We start from the raw sequence: 19,353 nt of genomic DNA, 5'->3' as shown, positions 1-19,353 counted from the left end.
AACACACCAGGGAGGATGTGAGGAGCCTCCAGTCACTCAGGCCCAGCTCATAGGCCAAACAGAGGTTACAGCTTCTAGATTATCTTCTCTTACATATTTTTTTTTAAGTATCAAGTTTGTTACAAAGTAGGTACATATGGCCCTTAGTAGTTCAATGCCTGGGCAGGGCACACAAAAGAAGCGACCATCTGCTTCTCTCCCCCTCCCTTTCCCTCTTCTCTCCCTTTCCTCTCCCTCTTTCTCTCTCTCTTCCTCTCCCACAGTCAGTGGCTCAATTGGTTCAAGTGTGGCCCTCAGCTCTGAGGATTGCTCTGCTGGAACATGTCAGCCTCAGGCAATAAAAATAGCTTGGTACTGGAGCATCAGCCCTATATGGAGTTGCCAGGTCAATCCCGGGTCAGGGCACATGTGGGAGTCTGCCTCACTATCAACCCTGCTCTCACCTAAGGCAAAAAAAAAGTAAGTACATATATATGTGCAGAAAAATACCTAAAAGAAGCAAACCAAAATTAAGAGTACAGTTGACCTTTGAACAACACAGGGGTTAAGGAGGCCACCCTTCCACATTGAAAAGTCAAGTACATCCTTTGACCCTGAAGCCAGCTTTTGTTTCCCAGAATTTCACATCCGCAGATTTAACAAACCTCAATTTGAAGGAAAAAAAAAGGTATTTTCTGTAGTTGATATTCTACAGTTGGGAATCCACAGTTCTGTTTTGAGCCACAGTTGGTTGAATCAGTAAGATTCAAAACCCTTGGGAACAAAGGGCCGACTGTATTTACTGAAAAAAATATGTGGACCCATGCATTTCAAACCCATGGTGTTCAAGGGTCAATTGTAATTAACTTTCAGCACCAGAATTGTGGTTGATTTTATTTTTTTCCTTTATATATTTCTATAATTTTAAATTTCTGATAGCCAAGACATATTACTTTTATAAATAAACAGAAAATAAATAAGAAATGTAATTTTTTGAAGGAAAAAATAAGAGGAACAGCTGTGGGCTCAGAGAGGTAAAATAATGACCTAAGTTTTCAACAACTGATAAATAATGATAGTATTTATTGAACGCTCCCTAAGAATTTTGTACTAATTAGCTTGTTCAATCCTCAATATGATATGATAAAGAAAATTTTTTATTAATATCTTACAAAAGAAAAAACTGAGGCACCAATAGGTTAAGCAATTTGCTCAAAGTTACAAAGCTATTAAAGAGCAACATTGGAATTAGGACACTGAACTGGTTCTACTTCAAGTGTCTTTTCCGGAACAGTAGGAAACTGGTTGTCCATCACATTACTCAAGTGTTACCAGGAGGCATCTATAGTGATGCTCAAAAAATTGCCATAATCCCTCCCAGAGAAAATAAGCTCCTCTAATTTGTGATCTGACTCAAGAGCCTTTCATGTACTGTTCCATTTGCATGTTACTCTCCAAGATCTTATGGTTCTACACATGTAAGAGTTTTGCAGTCATTTCAAAAGAAATTTTTTTGGTTTAACTGCTTAGTCATTCCAGATAGCTGTAGGGGTGTCCACAGCATGAAGGACTTTCAGTCAAACTATGATCTACATGAGAGAATACTTATATTGAATACAAAAAAACTGTTATCTATTAAGTCTACTTTAAAAAATAATTAGTGTGCTCTACCTTAAAGGTAATTTTTCCTATCTTAATGATAATAAGAACAAAAAAAATGAATGTGAGGAGGTAGCTTAGGGATGAACAACAAAAATGAATGTGAGGAGGTAGCTTAGGGATAATTTTGGAGGTTTCCTTGGGGGAAAGCAGAGAAGATACAAGGAACATTATGAAGAAGTTTACTTTTGTGAAAAATTGTGAGAAATTAAAAGTATGGGGTCTTCAGTGAGAACAACAACAGAGGGAAAATATTGGCAAAGGATGCGAGGAGTGCCAGCAAAAATAGAAAAAACAGGGAGGAAAGAAAAGCACACTCCTTTTTGTCCAGGCCAGCTATAGCTGTATTGAGTCTACTGTCCAGGTCATGAGTCCTTCCCAATTGCAGTACAGATTAACTAGAAAACATAATTAACAACTATACCTTGACTTCTGTTCCTGAGTAACAGCCCAAATTTTAAAATCAGTTTATGTGATTGAATACCAGTATCCAAACCACACTAAGAAACTGAGTGGCCTACCTCATCCCCTTGAGACATACAAATATTTCTGAATTCCTGAAAGTAAGCTTCCAAAGAGAGAAACGGGCTAATTCTCTCAGACGTGATCTAATCCCCTAGATAAAGGACTGAAAGGGCTAGTAGTCAAACTTCAGCTTTTGATTCCCATTTTTCTACACAAATAGTTTACATTGATGTACAATGAAAAAAAAACGAGCCATAAATTTTGGATCTAGAAACAGCAGCCCTAGTTTCAAACCAATGTGTTATCTTCACCATTACACAGCCATCAAAGAACACCTCAGAAGGAGTCTTCGGTACTATGATTAAGAAACCATAAGACTTGGGAATCTCTACAGAGTCCTTCAACAGACAAGTTCAAAGAGCTTGTGTTGATGATGTCCCTTCTCCTCAAACTACCAGTAGTTTACCCTACCTTCCGTGCCCCTTGGAGCCTAGAACTCTTGGGTCACATAAAGATATTTTTACAGAAATATAAAGGTAAAAACTTTCTAAACCTTTCACTGTTCCATAAAGTTAATTTTCCAAAAGCTAACTTAATTTGCTTTTCCACTAACCTCAGCTGTGCATCACATGACAACTAGGCACCGGAGATGTAGAGGCAATCAGAAGAAACAGAGTCTGTCCTCCTGGAATCTGCTCCGGACTGAACCCAGGATTAAAATGTACAAGATATATAGATAAATACAGTCATAAAAATACGAGGATAAAATGAGTGAGAATTTTTTCTAATCTTAGATTGATAAGGAAAGTTTGGGTTTTTTTACACATTTCAAGGAATCTAAAAATAATAAAAGACTGACATCATTTAAAAATGAAAAAAGACTGACAGATTTAACAGCAGAGTAAAATTTTTAAATGAAGAGCAAAATAGCAGCAATGATAATAACAAAATGGACAAAGTCAAAATAGAAATGACATATTGTAGAAAAAAGTTTAATGCATACATTAAAGAATACACTTTCTACTACACAGAGTTCTTACAAAGCAACAAAAATAAGGTAAAACAAAATTGGAAAATGGGCAAAAGACATAACCTGAAAAATAACAAAGACCTACAACTAGCTAATTAATATGGCTCTACCTTATTTAAAATATAAATTAAAACAAATAATGGGGTTTTTATTTAAAATGTTTCAAAAGATTTAAAGTTTTTAAATGTCTAAGGGTATGGCAGAAAATATACAATCAGAAAAAACATACATTATTATTTTTCTTTTGAAAAGAAATTTGGTAAAAATCTTAAATGTACTGACCCTTTGACCACCTCCTGGACTTTACTTTTAATAATTTATTATACAAATATGCTTAAAGATGTATACTCACATAAATATTTACACAACAATATTTAATATGGCAAAATTTATAATAAAAATATTTTTTAAATAATGACTAAAATATTAATTACACATAATGGAATCCTGCAGTTGTTAGAAAGACACAGGTCACACGCACTGATTAAAAAGATATTCAAACCTGACCTGTGGTGGCAAAGTGGATAAAACATTGACCTGGTATACTGAAGTTGCCAGTTTGAAACCCTGGGCTTCCCTGGTCAAGGCACATATGGGAATTGATGCTTGCTGTTCCTCCCCCCTTCTCTCTCTCTCTCTCTCGCCCCTCTCTAAAATGAATAAATTTTTTTAAAAAAGAAGATGTTCAAGATATATTTTTTAACATTGTTATTATTATTTATTTAATATATATCAAATTTTGAACAACAGTTATCTTTGTGAAAATCAAAATTATGAAAGTGTTGTACTTTTTAAGAATATTTCTAAATTGTCTAAATTATTACTAGGATGTATGTTTACCTTTGCAACTAAAATAATACAGGAGCAAGTTCTAGGATTTAATAGTTAGGTGTTTATCAGGCATTTGTTATTATTTGTTATGTATTTTTTTGTCTTTTTTAAGTCCTGATGTCATTTACCAACATAAACTAGACTATGCATATAAACCTATATGATTGAACATCATGGCTCAATCAAATGCAGAAAAGGTCAGTTACCTGGTTCTCCTAATGAAAGGAGAGGCCAGGCTGGAACCCTCCTGGACTTGCCAGTTATCTCCCACTGCCAGTAAGCTGAGGAGAGATGTAAGACACAAAGGGCAATTAAGTACATGCATGATATTTATGACTCAGTAGAGCCTTGGACCAATGCCTTTTGGGCTCCTATTATGATGAATTGGGCTGGACTACATACAAGCCTTCATATTCATTCTACTATTTTACCTTAAGAATTAGACTAGAAAAAGAAGAACCAGCTTTTTGTCCAATTCCACACCCACTCACATAGCTGATCTTCGCCATCCAGATATAACATTATGAGAAGGTAGGTAAACAAAATGGAATCATCTCTTCTCCCAACAGCCTAATGCAAAGAATGCCTAAGCTTCTGCTCAATGTTTCCTTCTCTCTGAGCCTTAGCCTGGCCTAGCTTAGCCTTCCAAAAAGAGAAACCTCCCCTCAGTGATACCTGAAAAGATTGTCTTAACCCACAAATTTCATGGGGCTAAAAAAAAAAGAGAACGTCAATGAAAGGTCCAAGGAAAATGTACAGCCTACATTCATTTTTATTTATAAGTTTTACCCTTCTTATTAAAAATTCCATTTAACTGTTTCTTTTGACATACGTGTGTGTGTGTGTGTGTGTGTGTGTAAATGTTGGGAATATGGATCTTCTTCTAGTGGTTAGAGTAAATGCCGATCAGCTTCAAAAAAAAGTCCTAATTTTGTTGTTTTCATTGTTTTTTGTTTTTAATTCAGTGAGAGGAGGGGAGGCAAAGAGACAGACTCCCCCATGCACCCTGACTGGGATCCACCCAGCAAACCCACTAGGGTGATGCTCTGCCCATCTGGGACATTGCTCAGCAACTGAGCCATTTTTTAGTGCCTGAGGCAGAGGCCACAGAGCCATCCTCAGTGCCTAAAGCCAATTCATTAGAACAAATCAAGCCATGGCTGTGGGAGGGGAAGACAGATAGAAAGAGAGAGAGGCCTGACCTGTGGTGGCGCAGTGGATAAAGCGTCAACCTGGAAATGCTGAGGTCGCCGGTTCGAAACTCTGGGCTTGCCTGGTCAAGGCACATATGGGAGTTGATGCTTCTAGCTCCTTCCCCCTTCTCTCTCTTTCTGTCTCTCTCTCCTCTCTAAAAATGAATAAATAAAATAAAATTTAAAAAAAAAAGAAAGAGAGAGAGAAAATGAAGGGGGGAGTGGAGGGGTGGAGAAGTAGATGGTCACTTCTCCTGTGTGCCTTGACCTGGAATCAAACCCAGGACATTCATACACTGAGCCAACACTCTACCCTAAGCCAACTGGTGGTCAGGGCCATTGTTTTTTATTGTTAGTTTAGAAATATTTGAAGAGCAATGAAATTGAGAGGCTAAGAAAGTGATATCAAAAAGGAAATGAGAGAACTACTAAGGAGGCAGTGGTTATTCTCTATTTTTACAGGAAGAACTAGGAATATCAGTCAGGCCAATGGAAACTTTGGGTGACAAAGAGAATAATTTTGTAGAATCAGCATAGGCTAAAAAGGGCTTCCTTTCAAGTTATAAAATATAATAATTTTAGCAGTAAGACAAAATTATATCCTTCTTTTGTCCCAGGAATTAATAAAAATGCTAACATTTATAGGCATGCAATAAATATACCACTTGTTTCATTTGTTGAATAGTGGATTTAGAGACCCAAATCATCTTTAAGGATTGGAATTGACTCATAAGATCTTTATTTTCTACTGTATTTGGAGTTCTCTTGACCTAATGACTATTGGAAGTTATCCATGGGCAAAATTCCCATAGAGAAAACAATTGAATTTTGAGCTATTTTTAAAAACAAGTTTTATTTTTTATTAAATGTATTGGAGTGACATTGATTAATAAGATTATATAAGTTTCAAGTGTACAATAATGTAATATATCATTTGTATATTGCTTTGCCAGCTCACCATCAGTTTAGTCTCTTTCTATCACCATATATTTGACTCTTTTTACCGTCTTTAACCTTCCTCACTCCCTTCCCCTGTGGTAACCACCACATTGTTGTCTGTGTCTGTAAGTTTTATTTGTTTTGTTTATTCATTTGTTGCTCTCATTTTTTGAGAGAGAGAGACAGACAGACAGACAGACACACAGGGACAGACAGACAGGAAGGGAAAGAGGTGAGAAACATCAACTCATAATTGTGGCACCTTAGTTATTCATTGATTGCTTTCTCATATGTGCCTCGATTGGGTGGACGAGGGGGGCTCCAGCCAAGCCAGTGACCCCTTGCTCAAACCAGTAATGTTGGGCTCAAGCCAGAACCTTTGGGCTCAAGCCGGTGACCATGGGGTCATGTCTATGATCCCACGCTCAAGCCAGTGACCCCACACTGAAGCTGGTGAGCCTGCACTCAAGCCAGCTACCTCAAGGTTTCAATCCTGAGTCCTCAGCATCCCAGGACTACACTCTATCCAGTGCACACTTGGTCAGTCTTCTTTCAGTTTTATATCCCATATATTAGTGAAATCATATGGCTCTTGATCTTTGCTGTCTGATTTCACTTAAAATTGACACTTTCAAGATGTAGCCATATTGCCGCAAATGGTGGTATGTCATCTTTTCTTATGGCTGAGTAGTATTCCATTGTATATATATGTACCACAACTTCTTTATTCAATAATCCACTGAAGGATACTTAAGTTGTTTCCATATCTTGCCCAGCATAAATAATACTGTAATGAACATAGAAATACATATATCTTTACAAATAAATGTTTTCAATTTTGGGAGGTAGATATCCCAAAGAGGAATTTTTGTATAATATGGTAGCTCAATTATTAATTTTTAGAGGAGTCTTTATACTGTTCTCTATAGTGGATTCACCAATTTACATTCCTACAAATAGTGCATGAGGGTTCCTTTTTCTGCAGATCCCCTTCAACACTTACTTATCTTTTGCCTTGTCGATAGTAGCCATTTTAACAGGTGTGAGGTGGTTCTTTTTGTGATTTTAATTTGAATTTCTCTTACAGATAGTGAAGTTGAGCATCTTTTCATATATCTATCGGTTACTTGTATGTCTTCTTGGGTAAAGTGTCTGTTCAGGTCTTCTGCCCATATTTTAATTGGATTGTTTGTATTATTGTTGTTAAGTTGTATGAGGTCTTTGTATTTTAAATATCAGCCTCTTGTTGGAAGTTGTTTTCAAATATCATCTCCACTTTGGTTTCTTGTCTTTTTGTTTTATATTGATGGTTTCTTTTGCTGTGCAAAAGTTTTTTCATTTGATATAGTCCCATTCATTTTTACTTCCCTTGTCTTTGGAGTCAAATTCATAAAATCTTCTCTGACACCAAGGTCCATAAGTTTAGTACCTGTTTTCTTTTATGTACTTTATTGTTTCAGATCTTATATTTAGGTTTTTGATTCATTTTGAGTTCATTTTTAGATGTGGTGTCAAATTGCAGTCTAGTTTCATTATTTTGCATGTGGCTTTCCAATTTTCCAAGTACCATGGATTAAAGAGGTTTTATTATCTCCATTCTATGTTTTTGGCTCCTTTGTCAAAAAAATTGGTTGCCCAAATACCTCTGGGTTTATTTCTAGGCTCTCAATTCTGTTCCTTTTGTTTATGTGTGTATTTTTCTTTCAATACTATACTGTTTTGATTATGGTAGTAATAAAAAGAAAGAAAGAAGAAAGAAAGAAAGAAAGAAAGAAAGAAAGAAAGAAAGAAAGAAAGAAGAAAGAAAGAAAGAAAGAAAGAAAGAAAGAAAGAAAGAAAGAAAGAAAGAAAGAAAATCAATAGTTTTAGACACAAAAAATATATATAGTCTATGGCCAAAAGACTCCAAGGCATCAAAACCCATAGAGCCTATGACAAGATAATTTGATTTGCAGAACGTTAAAAAGATAAACATAAATATTCCCTTCACAGAGCTATTCTAACATTTCATTGGATTTATTGCTAACAGCCTTTCAAAATCATCTGTATTTTCCCTATATGTTAATTTCTGACCAATTGCCTACTCATACTAAGATAAAATACAAAATTATTTGAGGAGGAGTTTACTTTAATTATTAAAATATTTATTATTCTAAAAACTGCAAACTATATTGTGGTAATGAATGGAATAGTGTATTACACTGTCTTCTAGAAAGAAAATTATAAATTCAGATCAAACTAGTATTGCAAGAAATGTTAAGGAGCCTGCTATAAAAATACCAAAGAAAAAAAACCAAGAGAAAGAGGATTGTAGGTTTAAAGAATAAAATGGCAATAAATACATACATATCAATAATAACCTTAAATGTAAATGCTTCAATCAAAAGACAGAGGGTAGCTGCACGGATAAGAAAACAGGACCAGTATATATGCTGTCTACAAGAGACCCACCTCAGAACAAAAGATACACACAGACTGAAAGTGAAGGAATGGAAAAAAATATTGCATGCAAATGGAAATAAAAAAAAAAAGCTGGGGTAGCAATATTTATATCTTCAAAATAGCCTTTAAAACAAAGGCTATAGTAAGGGATAAAGAGGGTCACTACATAATGATAAAGGAAGCAATCCAAAAGGAGGATAGAACCATTGTAAATATTTATGTGCTTAATATAATAACACCTAAATATATAAAGCAGATTTTGATGGACATAAAAGGCAAGATCAAGAGCAATATTATAACTTTAGAGGATTTTAATACCCTGCTAACATCAATGGATAGATGCTCCAGGCAGAAAATTAACAAAGAAACAGTGGCTTTAAATGACACACTAGATCAACTAGATTTAATTGATATCTTCAGAACCTTTCACCCCACAGCCTTAGAATATACATTTTTTCAAATGCTCATGGTACATTCTCTAGGATAAATGACATATATGTCAGTATGGAGTTTTCTCAAAAAATTAAAAATGGACTGCCCTTTGACCCAGCTTTCTCACTTTTAGGAATATATCCTAAGAACACCAAATCACTGATTCAAAAGAAGATATGCACCTCCATGTTTATTGCAGCATTGTTTACTATAGCCAAGATCTGGAAACAGTCCAAGTGTTCATCAGTGGACGAGTGGATTAAAAAGCTGTGATACATATACACAATGGAATACTATGTGGTCATGAAAAAGAAGGAAATCTTACCTTTAGCTTTGTGTTTTCTGTTCAGCCCCCCATTTCTGCCTTTCATGAATAACTAAAGTTCCGCAACTACAGGTTGATACTTCTCATCTCTCTCCTTTCCTGTCTGTCTGTCTCTCTCTTTTTCACACAAAAAAAATTAAAAATAAAATTAAAATAAATAAATAAAATAGAAACATATATTTCACTAAATTCAAACTAAATAATTTTCAAATTTTACTTCCCCTTAGTCAGGTATCAAAAATTCCTGAGGGGCAGTAGAAAAAGGGTATTTGGAATTTTAAACTGATGGAGGTTTAAACTTACTTTTTCCTGGTATCATAATTATTTCTGGATGAATGAAAACAGAATTTTTCTTTTTGCATATACTCACCTTTCCCATACCCCCTATTCCTCCTAGGCTTGAAAGAGAAGGCAAGAGGATGATGGTATTTGTCTTGGCTCCTTCTGTTCTTGCTGAGCCAGGCTGTTGTCATGCTCTGGGCTATAGTGATTTTCCCACCTACTTAATAAACAGATTGCCGCTTCTAACTGTAGTAAAATTTGAAAAACTCTAATATTTTCTAACCTGATTTTGGCACTCTCCAACCTGAAAACAAGAATTAGAATACCAGTTTTGTTGTGAAGACTACTACTTTTTCTAAAACCAAAACCAGATGTCCAGCTCTAGTTTGGGAGGCTGAATGCGTAGTCCCAAACCCTGTTTCTCTTATAAATAACTCTCAGTGCCTAAAATGCAAAAAAAGGAATCTTAGAAGCACAAAATCTATCTAGTTAGCAGCTCTCTGGGGCAATGAAATCCTCAATTTTTTTTTTTACACTCTCTTCCTGCTACCCAGTAAATCTTATCCACTTCCAAGGTATAAAACACCACTTATATCCCAACGACTCCAAATTCTATGCTGGAACTTCATCCTGAGCTCAAAATCTTTTTATCCAATTCCCCATGGAACATTGTAACTTAGACACAATATGTCTTAAATATAACTTATCATTGTCCCTTTCCAATTTGTTCCTCAAAATAGTGTCACCCTCTCAGCCAATGGCATTACCATCCACTCTTTTGTTCAAACCAGAAACCTGATGCTACCATACACTCCTCCATTTCAGCGGTGAATTGGAGCCAGTTCCCATTAGCTTGCAAAAGTCAGTTGTGCATATCTCCCTCCAATTCCTCATTCTATTGGTAGCTTGAAATTGGCTGTGTTTGTTATCATCAGAAAGATGAAAGATAAGTCTTGGCAAGGATGTGGAAAAAGGGGGACCTTTATGCACTGTTGTTGGTAGCGCACTTGGCATGGTAACCTGTCACATAATAAGCTAACAACATATATTTTTAGACCTGTGGTGGCGCAGTGGATAAAGCATCAACATATATTTTTAATACTAAGATGGTCAAAGAAAATCTCTGCTTCTAGTCTTGAACTTAAGCCATGCCAGTGCTCTGATCTTTCCCTTGATGTCGTTTTAAGTATTGCTGCCAAATGACTGCTATCTTCTGACTTCAGACTCTCTGAGACCGAAAGTTTCTCCAACAGTATTTTCTAATAATTTGACCTAGTCAAAACCTGGTTTTCATTAGCCAATAAAGTCAAAGCAACTTTAAATCAAAGAATAAAAGAGACTTTTCCAAAGTTTAGACTCACATTAGCATGTGAGAGACTCTGCATCAGCAAAAAAAAAAAAAAATTAATCAACCTAAACCTATGACTAAATTAATGAGTCGAGTTTGACCTTTAAAATGCTAAAAAATACAGTTCCCAGTATAATTCTTGTTCATCCCGGACCAAACCGTTCTCATAGTAAATTATGGCACTAACAGCTGGCTGTCAATGAAGTCAACTATTAATTGTATGTTCACTGCACTGCCTCATGTAAATCAAAATAAGTAATGAGCAATTGTCCTCAGTCTATAGATACACAGATCCTACACTGCAAAATAATTTAAGGTTGGCTGTCAGCCATCTCAGACTTCATGTCATTTGGTCTTTACTGAAGATACAGCAAAAATGAACATAATAAAAACCGCCTGATCTAGTGTCTCTGCAAAACACTTCTAGTTATCTCTATTAAAATGACAGTAGAAATAATTTTTGATTGTGTGTTCCAAATAAGCCACTTCTTTACTGTTACAAATCCCAGGGGAATCTGTAGAATGGGCCTCAGGGTCTGACTACTTTTTTATCTCAATCTCACAATTTTTTTTCTCTGTCTAATACCTTCTCCTTTTCCTATTATGTCCTTTATACCAGACTTGTTCTCCATCTTCTTAAAGGCCATCAGCCTCCCTGTTCTCCTATTTTTCATTGCTATCTAGCTTCTTTCATCTCTCTACCTAGGTCTACTATTATGATACTAATGGTTAGTGACACTCTCATTCTACTGTTGACTGTTCCCACCTTGGGAATTATACTAGGCCAGCCCAGTATTCCCTATCTCTGACTCCTGGATGACAGAATTAGAATCTATCAAAAATCCACCTTGTCTAACTTGGATAGGCTTCTATGTAACCCAAAAATATTTAAGTGCAGGGTTTGCAAAGTGGCTCCTATAAGGCACTCTCAGAATATACTGACATGTATTTGGTGTAGGTAGAGAATTCCATTGTTCTAGAAGCTTGGAAAACACTGATTTAAATGAAGTTAAACAAGATCTTTTCTTCAGAACTTAGTAGAGCCTGATGTACATTATAGATTTCCAGATAGGTATTAATGTTTTTGCCTTAGCAAAACTCTATTATACCGTGAAACAAGTTGTAGATAGACTATAGTAACTGCTCTTCTTAACTCCTAACACAGCTGCTCAGATTCATGTTAAATAGGTTCTTGGTACCATATTCAGTGTATATGTGTGTGGGGGGGGTCTCATACAAACAAGCAATTCTTGGACGCCAGCTAAATATACTACAGTACAGCTAATTTCTGACACTAACTCAGATAGTATCAGATTCCACAGGTTGAAGTTTTAATCCTACAAGACTGCCCACCCACTTACACACACACATCAGATGCCACTCACAAGCCCAGGTTGTAACCTTACTTCTGAATAACTGGTTATAAATCAGGTTCCCATGACCTTGTCCTCAGACTAGATTAAGTTGCTAGAGCATCTCACAGAACTCAAACAATTTACTAGCTCACCGGTTCATTATAAAAAGGTACAGGAACAGCCGGATGGAAGAGCTCCACAGGCCAAAGTGTGGAGGAAGGGTGCGATGCTCAGTGCCTCCGAGTGTGCCCCTTTCCCCACAACTCCATGTGTTCACACACCTATAAGCTCTCCAAACCATCTCCTTTTGAGTTTTTGTGAAGGTTTTAATACATAGGCATGATTGATTAATTCATTGGCCATTGGTGATTAATTGAACCTCCAGCTCCTCTCCCTTCCTCAGAGGTTGGGGAAATGAGACTGAAAATTCCAACCCTCTAATTACATGGTTGGCTCCACTGACAACCAACCCCATCTTTCAGCACTTTCCAAAAGTCACTTTATTAACATTAAAAAAGATACTCTTATTGCTCTCAACACTTGGGAAATTCCAGAGGGTTTGGTAGCTCTGTGCCAGAAATGGGGTCAAAGATCAAATACATATTTCTTTTTATAAATCACAACATCACACAAGTCTACCCTAAAAACTCGACACATTCTTGCCTCCTCTGCTATAGCAGAAGACCTCACTGACACGGAAACTTTTCACCTGAACTCTTCAGCTTCCCTGATTTTCACCTTCCATTTCTTTCTTTAGTCTCTCCTGAGCTGAAGACGTGGTAGAAGTACACACTGACAAGTTTCTCTCTCCTCCATAGTTCAAGCTCATCCTTCTCCTTATCTCCAGGAACCTCCTCTGTCCGCCACCCTCACTTCCTCACCCTTGACACTCTCCTCTTGCTTTACTCCCTGTATTTACAAATATGTCAGCATTCACACTGCATGAAAACTCTCTCAACCTGCTCTCTAACTGCCTGTGACCTCTCAGGGTCCCCCATGATACACTCTAGTCCTGACAAGATGATTCCCTGAATGTGCCTTGCATTTTTTTACTCCAAGCCTTTGTTCATACTACTAAGCATAGCTGTGACTATCATCTTTCTGTCTCAAATGCATTTCACCACAGAACATTCTGCAACCCAGCAAACCAATAAGACTTCTTTTGCCTTTATTCCTTTAATACTTATTATGTTCTAGATCAGGGGTCAGGAACCTATGGCTCACGAGCCAGATGTGGCTCTTTTGATGGCTGTATCTGGCTTGCAGACAAATCTTTAATAAATAATAATAAAATAATAACAAATAATAACATTAAAATATTAAACATTCTCATGTATTACAATCCATTCATTTCCTATCGCTTATGTTCATGGTTGCAGGAGGCTGGATCCAATCACAGCTGTCCTCTGCAACAACAACAAATTTTTATTGGATAATGTGTAACATACATGGGTCGTTGTATGGCTCTCACAGAATTACATTTTAAGCCTGACCAGGCGGTGGCGCAGTGGATAGAGCGTCGGACTGGGATGCAGAAGTACCCAGATTCGAGACTCCGAGGTCGCGCGCGGGCTCATCTGGCTTGAGCAAAGAGCTCGCCAGCTTGGACCCAAGGTCGCTGGCTCCAGCAAGGGGTTACTCGGTCTGCTGAAGGCCCACAGTCAAGGCACATGTGAGAAAGCAATCAATGAACAACTAAGAAGTCGCAACACGCAACGAGAAACTGATGATTGATGCTTCTCATCTCTCTCTGTTCCTGTCTGTCTGTCCCTGTCTATCTCTGCCTCTGTAAAAAAAAAAAAAAAAAAAAAAAAGAATTACATTTTAAAATATGTAGCGTTCATGGCTCTCTCAGCAAAAAAGTTTCCCGACCCCTGTTCTAGATTGTTTTATATTTTTAAAGGTTCCAAAAGATGGCAGCAGAGTAAGTGGATGCACAGACGCCTAGCTCTCACCACCAAACTGGAATACAAATCAATTTAGGAAAAATCAGTGTGAAAAACCAACTCTGGACTACAAGAACAGCTCTCAAAAACCAAGAAGCAAAGAAGAAGCCACAAGAAACCTGGTAGGGAGTGCCTGAATCTCCCCTGCTTACAGGAACGGAGGGTGGGGGTGGTGAGGCTGAGAGCCCAGAAGGGATCTCACTCCAGGGAAAAGAGCAGAAAATACTGCTCACAGCCACTTGCCTGGCGACTGGGGAGCGAGGTGTGTTGAAAAGACCAGTTTATCTCTCAAGTGGAAAGGAAAAAGAGAGGGACAGACTATGAGGGGCTAAGGAATGGAGGAGACAACCTGAAAAAAGCTGACTCATCCATGCTGGAGGCGGCCATAGCTGGGGGAGTGACTGATCCTTCCCCACAAAACAGTACTGAATTGCTTCCAGATCAGAGATCTCCAGACATCTCTCCAGCTCCAATCAGTGCAACAAGACATAGCTGAAAATAAGAAGTGGGGAGGAGGGGCAGTAACTCAGGTCTCCATGGAGATCGGAGATACACCTCCCCCTACTGAAGCTGAGAAAACACCCTGCCCCTAGAGAGATTAGTTGGTGGAAGAGACCTTAAGAGTCTCAGGTTACACCCATCGCATTCCTGGATACAGTTTCAAGGAAGCCCCCTGCTGAGATCAGTAAAAAAAGACTATCACCTGTTAAGAAAACAAACAAATCAAGACTTCAAAATAATGATTGTAAGGATGCTTAGGAATCTTAGAACAACAATGGATGGTCATTATGAACACCTAAATATAGAAATAGCAAGTATACAAAAGAATCAGTCATAGATGACAAATATAATATCAAAAATAAAGACCACAATGGAAGGAATTAAAAACAAAACAGATAGGGCTGAGGATCGAATCAGCTAATTGGAGGACAACTGGAATGAAGACATGAAAGAAGAGAAGAAAAAAGAAAAGAGACTCAAAAAGTCTGAGGAAACTCTTAGAGAGCTCTGTGACAACATGAAGAGAAATAACATCTGCATCATAGGGGTTCCTGAAGAAGAAGAAAAAGAACAAGGGATAGAGACTTTGTTCAATCATTATAGCTGAAAATTTCCCTAAATTGATGCAGGAGAAACTCTCACAAGTTCAAGAAGCACAGAGGACTCCACTAAAGAGAAACCCGAAGAAACCTACACCAAGACACATCATAATTAAAATACCAAAGCTAAGATAAAGAGAAAATATTAAAAGCTGCAGAAAAAAAAAGCTATCACCTGCAAAGGAGCCCCATAAGGATGACATCTGACTTCTCAGAAACACTTGAGGCCAGAAGGGAATGGCAAGAAATATTCAAAGTAATGCAGAACAAGAACCTACAACCAAGACTACTTTATCCAGCAAGGCTATTTAAAATCGAAGGAGAAATAAAAAGCTTCCCAGACAAAAAACAACTCAAGGAATTCATTAAAACCAAACCAATGCTGCAGGAAATGTTAAGGGGCCTGTTGTAAACAGATTAAGTGGGAAAAAATATAGGAAAAAGGAATACAGCTTTAAAGAATAAAATGGCAATAAACAACTACATATCAATAATAACCTTAAATGTAAATGGATTAAATGACTCAAAAGACATAGGGTAGCTGTGTGGATAAGAAAACAGGACCCGTACATATGCTGTCTACAAGAGACACACCTTAAAACAAAAGATACACATAGATGAAGGTAAAAGGATGGAAAAAAACATTTCATGCAAATGGAAATGAAAAAAAAGCTGGGGTAGCAATACTTATATCAGACAAATTGGCCTTTAAAACAAAGGATATAGTAAGAGATAAAGAAGGCCACTACATAATGATGGGAGTAATCCAACAGGAAGATATAACTATTATAAATATCTATGCACTAATATAGGAGCACCTAAATATATAAAGCAGACTTTGATGGATTTAAAGGGCGAGATCAACAGCAATACTATAATAGTAGGGATTTCAATACCCCACTAACATCACTAGATAGATCCTCAAGAAAGAAAATTAACAAAGAAGCAGACTTATTGGACACACTAGATCAACTCGATTTAATAGATATCTTCAGAGCCTTTCACCCTAAAGCAGCAGAATATACATTCTTTTCAAGTGCTCATGTACATTCTCTAGGATAGACCACATAGGGCACAAAAGTGGTCTCAAAAATTAAGAAGATTGAAATCATATCAAGCACTTTCTCCGATCACAATGGCATGAAACTAGAAATGAACCACAACAGAAAAGCTAAAAATTCTCAAACACATGGAAACTAAATAGCAGGTTGTTAAATAACAATGGATTAAGAAGGATCAAAGAAGAAATAAAAATTTCCTAGAAACGAATGACAATGAGCATACAACAACTCAAAATTTATGGGACAGCAAAAGCAGTACTGAGAGGAAGTTCATGGCACTACAGGCACACTTTCAGAAGCTAGAAAAAGCTCAAAAAAACTAACCCTGCATCTAAAAGAATAGAAAAAGAACAGCAAGTAAAGCCCAAATGTAGTAGAAGGAAGGAAATAATAAAGATCAGAGCAGAAATAAATGACATAGAGGCTAAAGAAACAATACAGAGGATCAATGAAACTAGGAGCTGGTTCTTTGAAAAGGTAAACAAGATTGATGAACCTTTAACGAGAATCACCAAGAAAAAGAGAGAGAGGACTCAAATTAATAAAATTAGAAATGAGAGTGGAGAAATAACAACTGACACAACAGAAATACAAAATATTGTAAGAAAATACTATGAAGAACTGTACGCCAAAAAACTAGACAACCTAGATGAAATGGACAAATTCCTTGAAATATAATCTTCCAAAAATCAATCTGGAAGAATCAGAAAACCTAAACAGACCGATTACAACAAATGAGATTGGAAACAGTTATCAAAAACTCCCAAAAGAAAAGTCCGGGGCCTGATGGCTTCACAACTGAATTCTACCAAATATGAAAGAAGAACTAACTCCTATCTTCTCAAACTATTTCAAAAAATTCAAGAGGAAGGAAGACTTCCAAGCTCCTTTTATGAGGCGAGCATAATTCTGATTCCAAAACCAGGCAAAGACAACACAAAGAAAGAAAATTATACGCCAGTATCTCTGATGAATTTAATGCTAAAATCCTCATCAAAATATTAGCAAACCGAATCAACATATGGAAAAAATCATACACCATGATCAAGTGGGATTTATTCTGGGGAGGCAAGGCTGGTACAATATTAAATCAATCAATGGATTCATCACATAAACAAAAAGAAGGAGAAAAACCACATGATAATTTCAATAGATGCAGAAAAAGCATTTGATAAAATCCAGCACCCATTCATGATCAAAACTCTCAGCACAGTGGGAATACAGGGAACATACCTCAACATGATAAAAGCCATCTATGAGAAACCCACAGCCAACATCATACTCAATGGGCAAAAATTAAAAGCAATCCCCTTAAGATCAAGAACAAGGCAGGGGTGCCCCTTTTCACCACTCTTATTCAACATAGTCCTGGAAGTCCTAGCCACAGCAATCAGACAAGGAGATGAAATAAAAGGCATCAAGTTGGAAAGAAGTAAACCTATCATTATTTGCAGATGATATGATTTGTATACAGAAAACCCCAAAGTCTCAGTCAAAAAACTACTGGACCTGATAAATGAATTCAGCAAAGTGGCAGCATATAAAATCAATACTCAGAAATCAGAGGCATTTTTATACACCAACAATGAACAGTCAAAAGAGAAATTAAGGAAACAATCCCCTTCACTATTACAACCAAAAAAATAAAGTACCTAGAAGTAAACTTAACCAAGGAGACTAAAGACTTGTACTCGGGCCCTGGCCGGTTGGCTCAGCGGTAGAGCGTCGGCCTGGCGTGCGGGGACCCGGGTTCGATTCCCGGCCAGGGCACATAGGAGAAGCGCCCATTTGCTTCTCCACCCCTCCGCCGCGCCTTCCTCTCTGTCTCTCTCTTCCCCTCCCGCAGCCAGGCTCCATTGGAGCAAAGATGGCCCAGGCGCTGGGGATGGCTCTTGGCCTCTGCCCCAGGCGCTAGAGTGGCTCTGGTCGCTGCAGAGACGCCCCCGGAGGGCAGAGCATCGCCCCCTGGTGGGCAGAGCTCGCCCCTGGTGGGCGTGCCGGGTGGATCCCGGTTGGGCGCATGCGGGAGTCTGTCTGACTGTCTCTCCCTGTTTCCAGCTTCAGAAAAAAAAAAAAAAAAAAAAAAAAAAAAAGCATTGATAAAAGAAATCAAGGAAGATACAAACAAGTGGAAGCATATACCGTGCTCATGGTTAGGAAGAATGAACATCATTAAAATGTCTATATTACCCGAAGGAATCTATAAATTCAATGCAATACCAATTAAAATACCAATAAAATACTTCAAAGATATATATCACATATTCCAAAAATTTATATGGAACCAAAAAAGAACACGAATAGCCTCAGCAATCTTAAAAAAGAAGATAAAGTGGGAGGTATCACACTTCCTGATATCAAGTTATACTACAAGGCCATTGTACTCAAAAGCCTGGTACTGGCATAAGAACAGGCATATAGATCAATGGAACAGAACAGAGAACCCAGAAATAAACCCACAGCTCTATGGACAACTGATATTTGACAAAGGAGGTAAGGAAATACAATGGAGTAAAGACAGCCTCTTTACAAATGGTGTTGGGAAAATTGGACAGCTACCTGCAAAAAAATGAAACTAGATCACCAGCTTACACCACTCACAAAAATAAACTCAAAATGGATAAAAGACTTAAATGTAGGCCGTGAAACCATAAGCATCTTAGAAGAAAACATAGGCAGTAAGCTCTCCGACATCTCTTGGAGCAATATATTTGCTGATTTATCTCCCCAGGAAGTGAAATAAAAGACAGGATAAACAAATGGACTATATCAAACTAAAAAGCTTTTGCACAGCTAAAGACAATAAGAACAGAATAAAAAGACAAACTACACAATGGGAGAATATTTGACAATACGTCTGATAAGGGGTTAATAACAAAATTTATAAAGAACTTGTAAATCTCAACACCAGGAAGACAAACAATCCAATCAAAAAATGGGAAAAAGAAATGAATAGACACTTTTCC

This window comes from Saccopteryx bilineata, chromosome 5 (assembly GCF_036850765.1).
Source record: "Saccopteryx bilineata isolate mSacBil1 chromosome 5, mSacBil1_pri_phased_curated, whole genome shotgun sequence".
NCBI classification, from domain to species: domain Eukaryota; kingdom Metazoa; phylum Chordata; class Mammalia; order Chiroptera; family Emballonuridae; genus Saccopteryx; species Saccopteryx bilineata.
This window is presented reverse-complemented; position numbering follows the sequence as displayed.